Raw genomic sequence first — 17029 nt, 5'->3', positions numbered from 1 at the left:
CCGGGTCTGGGTGGGCCAGAGAACTTGCATTTGTACAGCTCTAGGGGTGCCCAGGCTGCTGGCTGGGCACACTTTGAGCCACTCATGGGCATAAGATGGCAAACTCCACCCACAGAAGCTTTTGGCTGCATTTGGGCTAAGGATGGTTTTCATGTGTTTACACGCTTGGAGAAAAATAAAACATCGGCAGAGCAGAGCAGGTGCATGGACCATGTGGCCGCAGAGCAAGTCCATGATTTTCCAGCCCTCGATAGAGGTTGCCGGTCCCTGCTCTGAGTAACAGAGAAAGTTAAAGGAGGCCCCTAAGAGCAGCGGGTTTCCCCTGACAACCACAGCCCCGCCCGCCCGCCTCCCCTGCATCTGGAGAACACACGGTGTGCCTCGATGCTTGACGCCCTCACACTTCCCACTTTTGCCGGTATTTTCTTGGCTACCACGAGCTGAGCGTTCTTTAGCGTTCATCATTCCCCTGTCCGCCACCGGCCTTCTGACTTGGTTTCCGAGGCCTTTTGTCATGAAGTGTTGGCTTCTGTTGCAGAGTGCACTCGGCCTCCCCCTCTGCCCCGTGTGCGGCCGCGTCTTCGTTCGGGAGAGTTGCTACGCTAAGGTCCATGTTCTCCTCTGCTGTCTTTCCTTTTTCATTTGTTTTATTGGTTTTTTTTTTAATTTCTGGTGTATGTGTCCAGAATATGCAGCTTTGTTACAGAGGTAAACGTGTGCCGTGGTGGTTTGCCACCCCCATCAAGCCATCACCCAGGTATGAAGCCTGGCGCACGTCACCTCCTTTCCCTAACGCTCTCCACCCACTCCTTCCCCAGCGGGAGCTGGTATGCATTGGTCCCCTCCCTGTGTCCATGTGTTCTCATTGTTCAGCTCCCGTGAACATGCGGTGTTTGGTTTTCTGTTCTTGTGTTAGTTTGCTGGAGATAATGGCTTTCGGCTTCATCCATGTCCCTGCAAAGGATATGATCTTGTTCCTTTTTATGCTGCATAATACTCCATGGTGTCTATGTGCCACATTTTCTTTATCCAGTCAATCACTGATGGGCGTTTGGGTTGATTCCATGTCTTTGCTATTGTGAGTGGTGCTGCAGTGAACATTCACGTGCATGTATCTTTATAATAGATTGATTTATATTCCTTTGGGTATATGCCCAGTAATGGGGCTGCTGGGTCAAATGGTATTTCTGGTTCTCAGTCTTTGAGAAATCACCACACTGTCTTCCACAGTAGTTGAACTAATTGACATTCCCACCAGCAGAGTGAAAGTGTTCCGATTTCTCCACAACCTCACCAGCATCTGTTGTTTCTTGGCTTTTTCATAATTGCCATTCTGACTGGCATGAGAACTCACTGTGGTTTGGTGTGCGTTTCTCTAATCATGAGTGGTGTTGAACTATTTTTCACGTGTTTGTTGGCTGCACGTATGTCTTTTTTGAGAAGCGTCCGCTCACATCCTTTCCCCACTTTTTAATGAGTTTGTTTGATTTCTTGTAAATTGCTCAGGTTCTGGGTCTGCAGGCCCAGGCCTGGCAAGCTCCGTGTGGACTTGGACACCAGCTTCCCCGCGGCTGTGATGGGCTGATGGGCACAGGCCTCACTCATGTCTTCGGGAGCCTCTAAGCCACTGAGGGTGCCTGTGCAGCCCTGGAGGAGCCTCCCCAGAGCCATCTGACGCGTCCGTCCTTAGCACAAGAGCCAGGGAGCACACTCGTCCCTGCTGCCCTGGAGGACAGGCAGGTGCCGGGAGGCCAACCAACAGCGACAAGCCTCTCCCACAACCTCCGCCAGGTGGGGGACCTGCCTCCTGGAAGGCAAGCCTCCGCCCCTGGAGCAGACCGGGCGGCTGACAGACACGGAATTACGTGGGCATCCTGGGGCAGGAGAAGTGGGTGAGTGCGTTTAGGCTGCTGTCTCTCCGAAGGCTCTGGGAAAGGCCAGGGGGCCGAGCTACGTGTTAGGGTCCATGGGTCTGCTCAGGAGGGGCTCGATTCTCAGAGGTCCTCACCCGGCCTCTGGGCATTTGGTGCTTAGGGTGGCACCCAGGAAGTCAGAGGCCAGGCTGAGCTCGGGCACCGCCATCCTGGTGCTGCCCCCACCTGCCCAGCTCCCCAAGAACACCCCTGTTCAGGGCCAGGAACATCCTCCCCATCTACCTCCACCTGTGGACATGCTGATTGTGGGGGCCTTGTGTGTGTGTATGTGTGTGTGCACATGTATGTGTGTGCATGTGTGTGTATAGGTGTGTGCACACGTACGTGTGTGCATGTGTGTGAATGTGTGTGCACATGGCTGTGTTTGTGTGTGCACATGTGTGTATATGTGTATGTGGCTGTATGTGCATATGTGATTGTGTGCGTGCACATGTGTGTGGATGTGTGTGTGCAAGTGTACATGTCCACATACGTGTTCCTAGAGTGTCTCCATGACCCAGGACAGTCCCTGGCAGAGAGTGCAGTCCCGTCTCTACCCAGGGCCACATGCGATCCCATTGCCATCCGGGCCTGAGGCCGGCGCCGCTCACAGGCCCTGCACCTTTCCCTGAAAGTATCTGGGGGCCCCGGGCTCTCCAGGGCGGCCAGGCTGCCTCGAGGATGAGAAACGGCCGGTTTCCCAGGGGCAGCCCTTTGACCCTAGTTGAGTCACTGGGATTCTGTCTTCTCTGTCAATTAAGGACAAATAGGTCTTTCCTGTGTGAGATGCGGTGCCTGGCCAGGGAAGGGATGCAGAGATTGACCCTGACTTTGCACAGAGGCTGGGCTTCCCCAGCCCTGAGCCAAGAGGAAGCCCCGTCCAAAAGCCAGGAAGCAGCAGCAGAGCCAGCCCTGGTGCCCCGGGTCTCCCAACCTCGGCTCTGCTCAGCGCTGGCCTGGAGAAAACAGAGCTTGGCTATTGTTTTGTTTTCAATTTTCTGATCACGGTAGAGAGAACCGGAAGTTCAGGAAAAAACAGGTATTTTTTGAAATTTTAAAAGCCATGACTCACTACTGATAACTCATCTTCCTACAAATGAGTCAGATGAGCTTTTCCCTGGGGAGCTGGAATGTCCCCTTGTCCTGTTTTGTGAGATTTGAATAAAATGCACTTCTTTGGCGTAGGTGAGAGACCGCATGTGTCCCGGGGCGCCTGTAACCAAATGTCATGTGCTTGGCGCTTTCAGCACCAGAAACGTGCTCTCCAGGTCAGAAGGCCAGCCTGAGTCACCGGGCGGCCTCTCCCCAGGGGCTGCAGGGCGGATCCGGGATCCTTCCTGCCTCCTCCAGCTCCTGGCAGCCCCACAGTCCCTTGGCTGGGTCACGTCCTGTTCTCTTCTCTCTCCTAAGGACCCTTGCGATGTCATCCAGGCCCCCCCACCCCACAGACCAGCCCACCTCCTCACCTCAAGAGCTGGACCTAGCCACACTCATAAGACTGTCTCTCAAACAGGGTCCCATCCACAGGCTCCGGGGTCAAACATGGATGTAGGCGCGGCTAGGCTGGAGGAGGGCCGAGGCTGCCGGTTGGCTCCAGCACTAAGGACTTCAGGAAAAGGGTCCCTGGCGGGGAGAGGGGGTCAGCCACCCCCCTGTCCACTGTGCCACAAGATCCTTTCAGCCCCCCAGCGGCACGAGACGGCGGGCAGGCGGCAGTCGTCTGCAGATGGCAGCATGGGTTTGGGGAGAACAGAGCACCAGGCCCAGCCCAGCCTGCCGGGCACTGCCCCAGGTGCCCCAGCCCCACCAGAGGCCCCAGCCTGCAGCTGAACTCCGGCTCCACATTTTGGACCCACAGTTTTGCAATCTCTTCCAACGTATATGAGAACTTCTTCCCACTGCTCGGCACACTGTGAACTCCCCGGGCCACCTGGCTCCCGCCTGTGGTTTTGAGGACAGTTTCAACAATGCTCCCAGTGCCACCATTCCTCACAGGACATTCCCCTCTGCTGGGCCCAGCTGCATCTCGGGTCCCACTGCGAGAGAAGGATGGGCACGGGCAGTCCGTGAGTGGGGCAGGTGGGAGACAGGCCCTGAAGTCTCGCTGCACAGCAAGCCCCGCTTTCGTGAGGCTGCTGCTCTGCGCGGCCGGTGGGGCGTGAAAACGTCCTTAGGGAATGGGCTGCATGTCTTCACTGAGCCACACAGAGCACTCGGTCTTTTTGTGCATTTCTACGTGTGCATTCCTGGTGTGCATTTGCACGTCTACCATCTGCGTGTTTTCCTGGAGCGTGTCTGTGCACATGTGTTCCTGGTGTGTATTTGCACATACATGCATGCCTGTGTGTCCTTGGCACCCTGGCATCTTCCTCTCCTCTGCCCGCCGCCCTCCTGAGCCAGCCTTTCTAAGTGGAAGGCGACGAAGGCTGGGGCTGCGTGGCTGACACACAGGCCCGTCTGGGGTCACAGGCGCTTCAGGGTCGCTGCTGCTAAACCTTCTGCAGTGACATGGAGATGGGGGGAGCCTGCGGAGGGCTCCTTCGGTCCAGACGCCTCCTCCCAAATGCATGGCAAATGTCAAATGCAGTCCCGGGAAAATAGTTCCCACACCTAATCATGTCCGGGAGAGGTCAGGGAGCGGAGTGCGGGAGCACATGCTGGGTGGGAACAAGGGCCCTTTGTGCGCCCCGGCAGCTGTGGCTGCAGCAGCGAGGCTGAGTGGACTGGCTGTCTGTCTGCCTGGGCCGCCTGGAGACAAGCGCTCTCCTCCTTGTCTGGTCAGTGCCTGAGCCCAGCCCCGCCCGGGGACACCGGCTGCAGGGAGGGGAACGTGCTCACCCGAGGAACATTCTCAGGTTCTCAGGCCGAGAGATAGTCACAAGTGGGGTCACTTCTGATGGCACTCAGCTGCCACGGTGGCGAGCCATGAATCGCCCGCACCAGCTTTGCCTGGGGCAGAGTCCCAGGGCCTGAGTGAGAGGACCAGCCGGGCTCCTTGCCTGCAGAGTCCCCACCGTGACTCCTGAGGAGGGGCAGCAAGGATGGCCTGGGGGACCCTGCAGCCTCTGTGGGGGCCCCTCCTCTATTGCCTGGCCTGAGCGCAGCTGTCCTAGGACCAGCAAAGCCTGGACCCTCACCCCTTCCTCCTGCAGAGGATGCTGCAGAGTGAGGCCCCCACCCCGGCTTCCAAGGGAGACTCCCCCCTCGATACGGAGAAAGCTGAATTCGGAAAGACGCCCTCCTTCCCATACAGACCAGGAGGGACCCGGTGGGGGTCTGGGCTCCATGGAGGAAGCATTGAAGCTGGACAGAGGGCAGCTGTAGGGTACGCGGCCTCCAGGCCAGGCTGAGCCCTGAGGGTAAGGAGACAGGTTACCCATGGAGGCCGGGCATGGGATCGCATGTAGGGAGGCCGGCGGGGCTGACGGGAGGCGGCTGTAGACAGGACAGCAGCACGGTATAGATTCAACCTGGAGGCACCAGAATGCAGCGTTCTCAGTACAAACAGGTAGAAGACGCTGCAGATGAAACACGTGCGCGTGTGCACGCAAATAACATGCCAGAAAACACGAAAAGAGCACAGACGCCGGCCTGAAGGGCCCCTCACTGAGACAAACTTCACATCAAACTAAAATAAATAAGGACAGGAGCAGATGATTGCCGGTGCATGACGTGAGACTCTACACTTGAGTAATAGATGGGGGAAAAGAAAGCTTACCCGCCCCCGTGGAATTCCAGCTGATAAGTGACAGCATGGGGAATTCGCCCCTGGCAGCCACTGCAGGAATAGTTAATCCAGGCAGCAAGGACATCCCTCAATGCCAAACCTGGCGGTGAAAGTGGAGGGAAGAATGGGGTTTACGTCACGTCTGAAGGTCCCCCAACGACATGTGTATTAATCACAGAGAAGGGAGGAATTTCCACTGGAGACCACTGCAGACGCCACGTCCACCGGAAGGTCAAGGTCAGCGCCCCCCGGAGTGAAAGCATCAGTACGCCCACCTCCCAACCCAGATGAACCTGCTCCCTCCACCGACAGCCCGGGTCTCACCACGAAATCAACCCGAACTGAGAGTATTTCTCTTTTCAACAAAGTCAAGGTCTTAGAAGTCAAGGAAAGACTCAGGAACATTCCAGGTTGAGGGTGAGCATGAACTTATGGCAACTGGGCACCAGGTGTGGAGGTACAGTGGATCTTTTTGCTGTAAAGACATTGTTGGGGCCGGGTGAGCTGGCTCAGCCCTGTAATCCCAGCACTTTGGGAGGCCAAGGTGGGCCAATCACCTGAGGTCAGGAGTTCGAGACCAGCCTGGCCAACCAACATAGTGAAATGCTGTCTCTACTAAAAAATACAAAAATTAGCTAAATGTGGTGGCGGACACCTATAATCCCAGCTACTCAGATGGCTGAGGCAAGAGAATCGCTTGAACCCGGGAGGCGAGGAGGTTGCAGTGAGCCGAGATTGCACCACTGCACTCCAGCCTGGGTGACAGAACGAGATCGCTTCTCAAAACAAAAAAGCCATTATTGGGACAGTCAGTAAAACCTGAGTAAGTCTCTAGGTGAATAATATGGACACTTCGTACTGTTGTTGCAACTTTTTGGTGTATTTGAAATTGTTTTGAAATAGAAAGTGAAATGAAAAGAGAGAAGCCGCAGTGTGGCCAGCGTCCCCAGCTGCTCACATCTGCAGGAAGCCGCGTGGTGGGGCTGGGAGGGCCCGGGCTGCCGCCGCCCCCTCGTGCTGGCTGCTGTTGTAAGGTTTCTGTGACTGAGTGACTCATAAAGAGTAGAAACTACCACTCACAGCACTGGAGGCTGGGAAGTCCAGGACCAGGGTCCCAGCAGGTTTGGTGTCTGGCAAGGACTGCTGTCTCTGCTTCCAAGACGGCCCCTAGTTCCTGAGTCCTCTCACAGCAGAAGGCTGAAGGTCAAAAGGGGCCTGGCCAGGCAGATGGCGCTTTCATCCTCCCGGGGCCCTCTGTGCAGTCCACGTCCGCATCACCTCCTTGGAAGTCAGACTGGACCAGGACCGCCCCGTGACCTCCTTTTACTGTAATCACCTCCTTAAAGGCCCCATCTTCAAACCCAGTCCTGCTCCAAGATCCTGGGAGCTGGGGATCCAGTATATGGATTTTGGGGACCTCACAGCCCTGACACTGCGGTGGACAGAGCACGCCTCAAATTCCAAGGGCGATGAATTCGCTGTGACCACACTTCTATTGTCAACCATCACTAATAAGCAGGTGCTGACATTTGCTGGACGGGTGCCGCCCTCAGCCCCTCTCCGCCCTGGGTCCAGCCAAGCAGATGCTAACGCTCAGCTCCACGGTCCAGGTGCTGCTGGTGGCAGTGGTGGCCCAAGGGTGGCGCTCTCCTCCCTCTGCTGGGAACACCCACGGCAAGGACGCTGCCCACCCCTCGCTGCACATGGAAAGAGGTGAGGTGGCCGCGGCATCTTCACAGGACACGTCCCCACGACGCACACCAGGACACGGCTCAAGGCCCGGGCCTCCCACGTGTCCCTGCGCTTCCGGCATGTCCTTGCCCGCGGCACACACCAGACGGAGCTGGTGTAGGTAGCTTCTAGGGGGCGCGTTCCTTGGGTGGGCTCTGCCTCTCCGCCGTCCCTGTCATGGGCACGAGCTGCTGCGTCCATCCCTAGTGCTGGCTCTGGGGCCAGAGCAGGAGCTCAGGGACACCGGAGACTGTGCAGTGGGGGCATTCACTGTGGGGTGTCCCAGGGCTGGGTACAAAGGCAGGACCTCCGTGTACCCCGCATGCCTCTTTCCCTGGAGACTGCACCCAGCTGGGTTCTCACGCCAGCCTCCCAAGACCACCATGAGGGAGGCACTTAGGAGGAGAAACGCCCAGGCCGAGTAGGTTGAACTGGTGAAGCTGCCCGCCCAGGGACAGGACTCAGAGAGGCCACGCCCGGGCCTGGGGCTCCAGCAGCAGCCAGCGGGTCCTGCCGCGCCTTTCGCTCCCAGCTGCCAGTCCACTTGCACCATCGCCTTCCCAGATAGCCACTGACTCCCGGACGCCTGCTGGCCAGTCCCCTGGTCACAAGTGCATTCGGGGACGGCTTCAGGAATGGAAGGAAAGGCCATCCGGTATCCCCGGCCCTCCGCACAGAGGCTGATGGGTTTCCCACACACTGGCTGCCGGGAGGCGCCTCAACTTCGGTTTTGGCACAGACAGGCCCTGCTGCGTCCGTCAGCTCTGATGGAAGTGACGACCGTTTCCCCTTCGGACAGGCCAGAGTGGCCCGTCCACGCTCCAGGGTGTGAGGCCAGTGGCAGCGTCCCCAGGACCACAGCCCAGCGAGGGTGAGGTGGGGGAGATGTCCTGGCCGAGGGCCAAGCCCCTCCCCTCCTACATGCTCTGGGGAGCAGGGCTTCTGCACCACCCCTGCCTTTCCTGGCCGTCTGTGAAACTGAACATCTCCAAGCAAATATTTTAATTGCTAAGCACAGGCAGCACTTCGGGGCTTCACCACGCTGACGTGGAAACCCCAGTCCCATGCCGCCATCGGAGCTGGGCTTCTGTTTCTCACTCAGCAACCGCCAGCCCCAGGACAAACCCCACACCACCCTGGTTACCCTCAGCTTCGAGACAGGAGGTGCCGGGAATGGCTGGGACTGCATCTGGTCCATGCTGCTGGGATGGGGACACGGGTGGGGCCAGGGGCTTAGACCAGCCTCTTGGTGGGGTGAGCGGGGAGGTACACACCTGCCCCAAACTGCAGCTCAAAAGACGCAGAGGTGAGGGTCACACGTTCCAGACCCCAAGTTCCCCAGGCCCCGCCGAAGAAGATGGGGGTCTCAGGGGGCTTTGGGTTTTGCTCTGCCCCTGACCCCTGGCCAGAGCCGAACCTTCTAGAAGCCAGGAAAAGTCCATACCAGTTCCTGGACCAGACTCCTCCCTCCACCCGCACCTGCCCCTGAGTGCACTGTGGCCTGGGTGTGGGAGCCCAGAGAGAGAATGTGCTGGGGTCACTTCTAGTGGTCAGGATGGCTCACAGCAGGGTATGGGGGGCTGTGGCCAACCCTGCGGGACCCGCCCACCCACAGGGCAGCTGTGAGGCCTGAACGTGACGGGGGTTCCCCAAAGTGAATCTCTGTGTCCTCATCCTGCAAAGCTCAGTGTTGGGGGCAGAGACAGGGCCAGGACCCACAGGCCCTGCTCAATGAACCCTACAGAGCCCTCTGCAGGGGACCTGGAGGGAGCCACAGAGCACAGGACCGACGTGGGGGAGGAGAGCACCTGCTCCGAAAACGACGAAGTGGCTGCCAAGGAACAGGCGCGTTTAGGGTGGGTGAAGTCACAGGATCACCCACAGCAAAGACAGGGAGGCAGCTGCAGGGGCCACTGGGGCCGTGGGGATGGCACGGGGTGGGTGACACCAGGCAGGCGAGGGTGGTGCTCAAGGAAGCAAGGCCGGACCGGAGACGGTGGGGGTCTCGGGGCAGCTTTGGGTTTTGCTGTACTTTGTCTGGGGCTGAGCAGTGCTGAAGGATGTTCTTGAGCTAATGGGATGTGGAGGCCGAGGGGGATGGAGGATGAGGGAGGAACAAGGCCTGGAGGAGGCAGCAGGGGACGAGCTGAGGCCCCAGGAGGGGGTGGGTGGCTGCAGGTGTTGGGGGCCTTCTGGGACAGATGAGGGTGTAGGGCGGCTCTCTGACCCGAGAGCCACCCTAGAGACAGCCCTTGCATCTCTACCTCCTGTAGGTGACCCAGGACTCATGGGAAGTCAGGAGCTGCCTGAGACCCCACAGAGGCACTGCTGCATGGCTTGGGGTGGGGACGTTCTGGGTAGAGGGGCTCTGAACGAGAGCTGCAGAAGGGGATGAGCCACACTCGGGTGCGAGGGGTCGGCTACGTGGGGCGGAGCTCCTCAGCGGGGATCGTTCCCAGGCCTCCCCCACAGCCTGCCGGTGTGCGAAGCCGCCTCCCTGGCTTTCTCATGGTCTGGGCTCCCGGTTTCGTGAGAGTAAGATGGAAAGTTGTGGTTTGTGAAATCCGTGCAGTTACAGGATGAACATTCCATCCATGGGAGCCTGGAGTGGTCTGGAGGGAAGGTCAGCTGTGGGAAACCTCTCCCAGACGACTGTCATTGTGCAGAGGGGCAGGGCCCAGGGACGTCGGGATATGAAACGCTGGACCCTTGCCTCTGCAGGGCCTGGGTGCATACTTCCCCTCTGGAGCATCTCCTATTTGGAAAACACGTGGCCCACGCTGTGGAGCAAGGAGCCCTGGGCTGGGCAGCTGCCGGCCTGGATCCCAGTCCCAGCAAGTGCCTATTACTTTCCGCACTTCTGTATCTGCAGAACCAGGTGATCGATCGCCAAGGCCCAGCCAGTTCAGCAAGCTCTGCCGCCTGCAGCCACTGGCCACCCTCTGCCCGGCCCGCCTTCCTCAGGCGTGTTCTGCCCACCTGTGGCACGGCCGCCCCCGGAGCAGTGCGTGCCATGTGCAGAGGACAGAGACAGACCTGGACAGAGATGTGGAGGGCAGCCGGTGTAAGGGGACCCCCAGCTTGCGCTCACTTCCACCCACCTGCTTGCCTCTAACGTCCAGACGTTCTGCTCTTAGCCCCAAAGTCCCCGGGGTTCAGTTCCTGCTGGTGCAGTCCAGGAGCCCCTCCTGAGCCCCTGCCCAGGCTGAGCATTCAGCTGTTCCGTCCACGCTGGCTTTAATTGTTGTTTAATATTCAATATTTGACATAAACCCTCTATTTTGATTGTGAAACCACTCAGCATTCCATGTCCTTATTCCTGGGTTTGATTCTAAGCCCCTTTCGGAAATATCTGCCCCTATGTGGCCACCTTGTCAGGAAGGTTCCCACAGAGGACGGTGTGACGGGCTTTCTCCCAGTGCAGACGCTGCTCCAGCGGCTCCTGCCCGGAGCATGTTATCATCCGAAGACGACACACGCAGAAACGTGCCGGGGCCTGCAAGCCTGCGCAGTGTCACACACACTCAGCCCAGCGAGCTGCAGGCACACATTACCCACGCTCAGGTTTGGAGACCTGGCTTGTGACTACGGTTTCACAGGGCATTGATGTCCCCTGCTTTCCTGGATGTTCCCCCTGGTGTTTGTTTGTTTGCTTTTTGTTTTTGTTTTTGAGATGGAGTCTTGCTCTGTCATCCAGGCCAGACACCATCACAAAAAAAAAAAAAAAGGAAGAAAGTCTGGGCACTGTGGCTCATGCCTGTAATCCCAGCACTTTGGGAGGCCAAAGTGGGAGATCACGAGGTCAAGAGTCTGAGACCAGCCTGGCCAATATAGTGGAACTCATCTCTACTAAAAATATATAAATGTGCTGGGCATGGTAACACACACCTGTAATTCCAGCTACTCGGGAGGCTGAGGCAGGAGAATCCCTAAAACCCATGAGGTGGAGGTTGCAGTGAGCCAAGATTGCACCACTGCACTCCAGCCTGGATGACAGAGCAAGACTTGGAAAAAATAAAAATAAAAAAACTGCAGCTCTGACCTCCTGGGCTCAAGCCATTCTCCACTTCAGTCTCCTGAGTAGCTGGGACCACAGATGTCTGCCACCACGCCTGCCTAATTTAAAAAATTTGTTTGTAGGGATGGGGTCTTGCCATCCTGCCCAGGCTAGTATCGAACTCCTGGGCTTAAGGAATCCTCCCACCTTTGCCTCCCAAAGTGCTGGGCTTATAGGCATGAGCCACCATGCCCAGCGGTTCCCTGATTTTGAATTGGCATTAGTAGCTTCAACTCTGTTAACTAGAGAATCTGTTAGGGTAACTCACTACGTAAAGAGACTAGAAAAGGGAGACGCTCGAGCATCTCAAAAGATAGGCTCCTAACAAGCATCTTGTAAACTTAATACTTAGCCCTACGTTTAAGGCACACACAGCCACAAGAAATTCAGAAAGCTAGAAATAGTCAGAAGCTTCCTGATCCTGTAACAAACATGGTGTTTAATACATTAGGACAGACACCAGCAAACTTTTCTGTAAAGGCTCAGATCGTGAATATTCTAGGTTTTTCCGGCAATATTGCCTGTGTCTGGACTATTTAACACTACTGCTGTGGCGTGAAAATAGCATCAGATAATATGTAAAAGAATGAGCATAACTGTGTTCCAATAAAACTTTATTTACAAGAAGAGACCACAGGCTGGATTTGCCCCCACCGCCCCCGCGTCACAGTTTGCAAACCCCTGCATTAGACTCACTGTCATTAGTCAGACACAAGAGAAAGAAGCTTGGTTTTATACTTGAGTTCTGGCCAAACATGATAATATATACAAAGTATAAATATTAGAAAGGCAGAGATACAACTATAATTATTTGCATAATTATCTGACTGTTTACCTAAAACGTTCAAAACAATGAACGGACAAACTACTAGAATTACAAGTGGCCAACTGTAACATCATATACATCAATCATCAGTGTTTATTACAACAGCGATACAGAGTCACCACATTTTATGGGAAAGCGTCCCACTCATTCTCACAAAAACTTCATGGATTTCATAAAATACTCAACAACAAACCGAGAAATCAGCACCTCTGCCATCGAAGAACTCTGAAACGCTTTGCCAAAGTTCTATAAGTTGAGAGCTAGAATCCATTTTCAAGTAGTAGGACTCGAAGTCCCACGAATGACAATTTTCCAAACTGCCCCGTGAACTACGTGCATCCCTTAAAACTCCCACAGGACTGCCGTGGGCCTTGACGCTGCTCGTAAACTTGACGTGGGAGAGGAACCGGGCAGACCGGCCGAGGAATGCTTTCGCGAGGCCTGGGCAGGAAGCCTGCTGTAAAGCTGTCGCCGCTAATGGCCTGAGTTACTGCAAAGAAACAGAAACAAGTCCCCCAGTCAGGACTGAGAAAGCAGAGACAGTACCAAGTATTTACAGGAATTTTGTTTATGATGACGGTGGCATTTCACGTCGGTGAGTGGAGAAAAGATTCTTTTTTCAATAAATCATCTGATAACTGGCTACGTATTTGCAACAGAAAATCTTAGAGCTGTATCTCACACAACTGCAACCAAAATTCCAGTGGATTAAAGAGCTCACCATGTGCGATGCTGAAGCCTAACCCCCAGTGACACAGTATTAGCGGAGCGTTCTTGGGAAGGCAGTTTGGTTAGCCAGGAATCCGACCCTCACCAGGAACCTGAGCGCGTGGCACGGTGAGCCAAGACTCCTCACTCCGGGACTGCGGGAAGTACGTTTCTGCTGCTTCAGCCCCACAGTCTACGCTCTTTTGTTCTCAGCCCCGGCTGACGGGAACACTATTAGAATGTTAGACGCCACAGCCGTAGAAAGACGGAAGAGACATCAAAGTTTGTTTCAACTGTCTGGCTGTAAGAAACACCCTTTAAGTAACACCCGAGACTCAGGAGTCCTAAGGAAGGGGGGTGTGGCCAGTCCCCCAGTGCCCCTGGTGGTTGGGCTGGGTGATAGGTACACAGGGACTCATGGCGCGCACAACTATTTCTCACATTAAATATATTCAAAATTTAAAATAGAACACCATCTAAAAAGCTAAGAGACAAGCGAGGGATGCGAGAAACCACTTTCAAACTACCAAGGTGTCCCAACAGGAGAAGACTACTGCGCAAAAGATTTGTTTAAACAATTCACAGAAGAACCCCAGGTCCGCTCCTGCAGAAGCTGCAGACTCTGCCGACACCGTCAGCATGACGAGGAGGGTCCCCTCCTGCACCCACAGCTCCCCGCAGGGCCCTCTGTGCGCCCGAGGTGGGTGTGTGCTGATTCGTCTACACCTCCGTCTGCTCCTGAGAGCAGCGCCCTTCACACCTGCGTCCCAGGCCCCACCAAGCACGGGACACGGAGGCCCTCGCAAAATCCTGGAATGAATGAACGAGGTGAGGAAGGTCGTTTTCAAGACCTCTGGCCCTTCTCCTTTTAGAATCTCTAAACCTCACACTTGAACTTGATGTCTTCGCTCCGGAGGGATGGAACGGACACCGCCCGGGCCAGGGGGTCTGCGACGTTTATGCCGAGGCTCAGGGCCAGGCTCAGCAATCGTGGATCTGCCACCCTGAACCCGGGGTTCAGGGCCTGCTCGGGAATCAGCAAAACCTCCGGATGCGCTTCATTCCGGGGAGGAAAGCCCAGCACCCCCAGCCCCGTCCGCTTTTCCACTGACGCCATCACTGGAGAGGGAGAAGAGGCGTCCTTGGAGCCAGCCCTCCAAACATAAATAAGCAGCCGGGGCCAGCGAAGCGCATGACGCACTTTTCACCTCTGCCAGCTTTTCAATCCCAGAGAGTCCTGTGGGACGGATTCTCACAGTCTCCAGTGGGCCCCAGCCGTGACCCCCGCTCACCCCCCACGTTTCCTGCCTGTCGGCAGCTGGAGACCCTGCCTCCAACAGCGGCCCCAGGCCATGGAGAGGCGACCCCACGGGGAGCGGATGTTTGTGAAGCTCCTCTTGGAGGGAAAGCTGCCCCCAAAGTCGAACGCTCCCCTCTCAAGGCACAGGCAGTGGAGCTGTCACGAACTGGTCACATCCCTTTTAGAGCCAAACTCAGGGGCTCAGAACATTTGAAAATGATTTTCTGAGCCACCGAGTGCGTGCGGGTGGCGCAATCTCTGTTTCCATTCCCTGAGACATGGGGCTTTCTCTCCCGGAGCCCCTGCTGGGGGAACGTCACGCCACGGGCCTCGCCTTCCTTCCTCCCTCCACCCCGTGGGCCCTGCCTCCCGCCTCCCACCCCCTACGCAATGCTGAGGAAGAACAGGCCTTCCCTGGGGAGGGGAAGGTCAGGATGGAGAAGCCCAGGTGTGGGGGGAATTCTGAGCAGGCATGGTCGCCCCCAGGTCTGGCATCCCCGCAGAGTGGGCCCTGGCCCTGAGCCCAGGCTGTACCTCCCCCACATGTAACCGCTGGGATGTGTCCAGGGCCGGACAGGAGGCAGCTGTCCAGGTGCTCCCTGAGGCAGAAGGCTTGGGTTCTGCTTCAGGGCAGGTGGGCCAGCAGAGCCCTCACTGTGGCCCCCCAGGCCCCTGCAGGCGCTGGCCAGTCTCTCCCGGGAGGCAGGCCCTTCTGTACTGCAGGCCTTCTGGGGCGCTGGTCCCCTGTACAGTGACCACAGGTGGCTGCCTTGGGATTGGTGCACCCCTAGGAAACCCCGGGCGACTTCGCTGCTTGGTCACTTGGTGGTCTGGGACCCTCGGGCGCCTCCTCTGTCCACGTTGCTGGCCAGGCTGTCCATGGGAAAGTGTTAAGAAATCCTCCGAGTGTGGCCTCTGGCCCTGGAAAACCAGACTCCTTGCCCTGCCACTGACTCACAAGGTTGTCACCTCCCTGTGCACTTCCAGGCACAAAGGCAAGATTTGGTTACTGGGGACTGTGATGTGCAGGGAGGGAACTCTGCAGTGAGTCTGGCGGACAAGCAGGCCTGCACAGGATCCCTGGCGTTTGCTCTCATCCCTGCTCCTACGAGAGCCCTCCTTGGGTCCTGAGCTCAGCGGTCCTCGGCCACTGGGTCCATTCTCTGTCCACTCCTACTGGCCAGCCTCCCTCTGCCAAGGGACAGCTCCCTCATCTCCATGGCAGGGGGTCTCGGGGACAATGATGACATCCCCAACTGCCTTTCTCTGCTATTCACTGCTAACCGGGCTCCCAGGGCCACCCCTGTCGGGCCGGGAGGCTGGGAGGTAGTGATGGGTGGAAGATCCAGATGTGCTGAGATCTGCTGGGCTCCTCCCCATCTGCATGTCTCTCGGGAGGGGACCCACATCCGGTGCACGCGTCCACCTGCTGTGGGTGTTCTGGCCGGGGGGCCTCTGGCCCACATCCGCCTCGGGCCCAGGGCTCACTCATGCAGCTGGGGGCCTGGAGTGCCCAGAGCTGACCCTTCTGAGTTCTGTGGGGACAGATGATACTCAGGGCCCAGCAGGGGTGGAATGATGGGCTCTCACAGGTGTGGCCCTAGGCCCACAAGCTGCACCTGCTGCATCTGAGCCCAAACAGCCTCCTTCCCCTCAGGTGAGGTTTTGCAGGGAGCTGAGCGAGCTGGGAGCAGGTCGGCAGTTGGGGAGGGGCTCCAGCAGGGGCTGCAGAGGCCCAGGGCCTGCTCTCGGGGGTCGCAGGGGATGGGAGAGGCTTCGGCAGGGGCTGCAGGGGCCCAGGGCCTGCTCTCGGGGGTCGCAGGGGATGGGAGAGGCTTCGGCAGGGGCTGCAGGGGCCCAGGGCCTGCTCTCGGGGGTCGGAGGGGATGGGAGAGGCTTCGGCAGGGGCTGCAGGGGCCCAGGGCCTGCTCTCGGGGGTCGCAGGCGACGGGAGGCTTCGGCAGGGGCTGCAGGGGCCCAGGGCCTGCTCTCGGGGGTCGCAGGCGATGGGAGGCTTCGGCAGGGGCCGCCCCGTCTGCTCTTCTCTCGTGTGCTGGAGACTCTCCTTTCCCTGCTGGACACATAGATGCAGAGCTTGGCGGAGCTGCGTTTCTCCTGCCCCCTGGCATGGAGCTCCCGGGAAGGGCTCTCCTGCCCTCTCGTGGCAGCCTCAGGGCAATGGTCTGTGGGCCCAAGAGCCCCTCCTTCGCTGTGTGAGCTGCTGGTCACAGAAGAGACTGCTGTACAGGGAACGGGGCCACTTCCTGAGACTCAGACACAGACTTTCTTGAGAAAGACTCATAAAATCTCTTCCGGATCATTCCTGATTAGGACTTTAATCTAGGGGTCAACAAAAGCCTCCCCAACCTGAAGGAAGCTGCCCAGACAGGGAGGAGAAAGGCCAGAGCTCAACAGAGGCCGAGGGGTGCCAGCCTGGAGTCTCCCCACTGTGGCACCCAGCACGTGGCTTGCCTGCTCTCCCACCACTGTCACCCGGGAAGAAACCCTGAGTGGGGGAGACTCCCCGGGCCCGGAGCAAGGCCAAGCCTTTGCCGTGGAGAAGTGAGTCGGGCCTGCTGGAGACAGTGTGGGCTCTGGCCTCTTAGGTCGTGAGCACAGAACTGCCCGTAGGACCTGGGTCTGTGGGCTCCAGCTAAGGTCACTGAGTCCAGCAGAGCTCCACTGTGAGTCCTTGTGATAAGAGCCAGTGGGGTCAGGGCTGGCCTGTCCCAAGCAGCCTAGAGGCAGGGGTGTGGCCCGCTCAGTT

The 17029-nt window shown here is 57.5% G+C and overlaps 2 long non-coding RNA genes across 2 annotated transcripts; one reads left to right on the top strand and one right to left on the bottom strand.

Annotated features, from left to right (window-relative positions):
- Positions 1 to 12025: 12025 nt before the first annotated feature.
- Positions 12026 to 14223, bottom strand: LOC105711495 (uncharacterized). The gene is made up of 2 exons (XR_001106020.2): positions 12976 to 14223; positions 12026 to 12744 (listed from the first exon to the last, which is right to left on the bottom strand). It is a non-coding gene; the product is annotated as an uncharacterized LOC105711495 (long non-coding RNA).
- Positions 14224 to 14227: 4 nt separating this feature from the next.
- On the top strand, positions 14228 to 14783 carry LOC105713239 (putative uncharacterized protein encoded by LINC00205; the record flags this gene model as incomplete). Its single annotated transcript, XR_010343908.1, has 1 exon — positions 14228 to 14783. It is a non-coding gene; the product is annotated as a putative uncharacterized protein encoded by LINC00205 (long non-coding RNA).
- Positions 14784 to 17029: the final 2246 nt, after the last annotated feature.

The sequence above is a fragment of the Aotus nancymaae genome, unplaced genomic scaffold (genome assembly GCF_030222135.1).
Source record: "Aotus nancymaae isolate 86718 unplaced genomic scaffold, 86718_ANA_hifiasm-v0.15.2.pri h1tg000022l_1, whole genome shotgun sequence".
Lineage (NCBI taxonomy): Eukaryota > Metazoa > Chordata > Mammalia > Primates > Aotidae > Aotus > Aotus nancymaae.
This window is presented reverse-complemented; position numbering and strand designations above follow the sequence as displayed.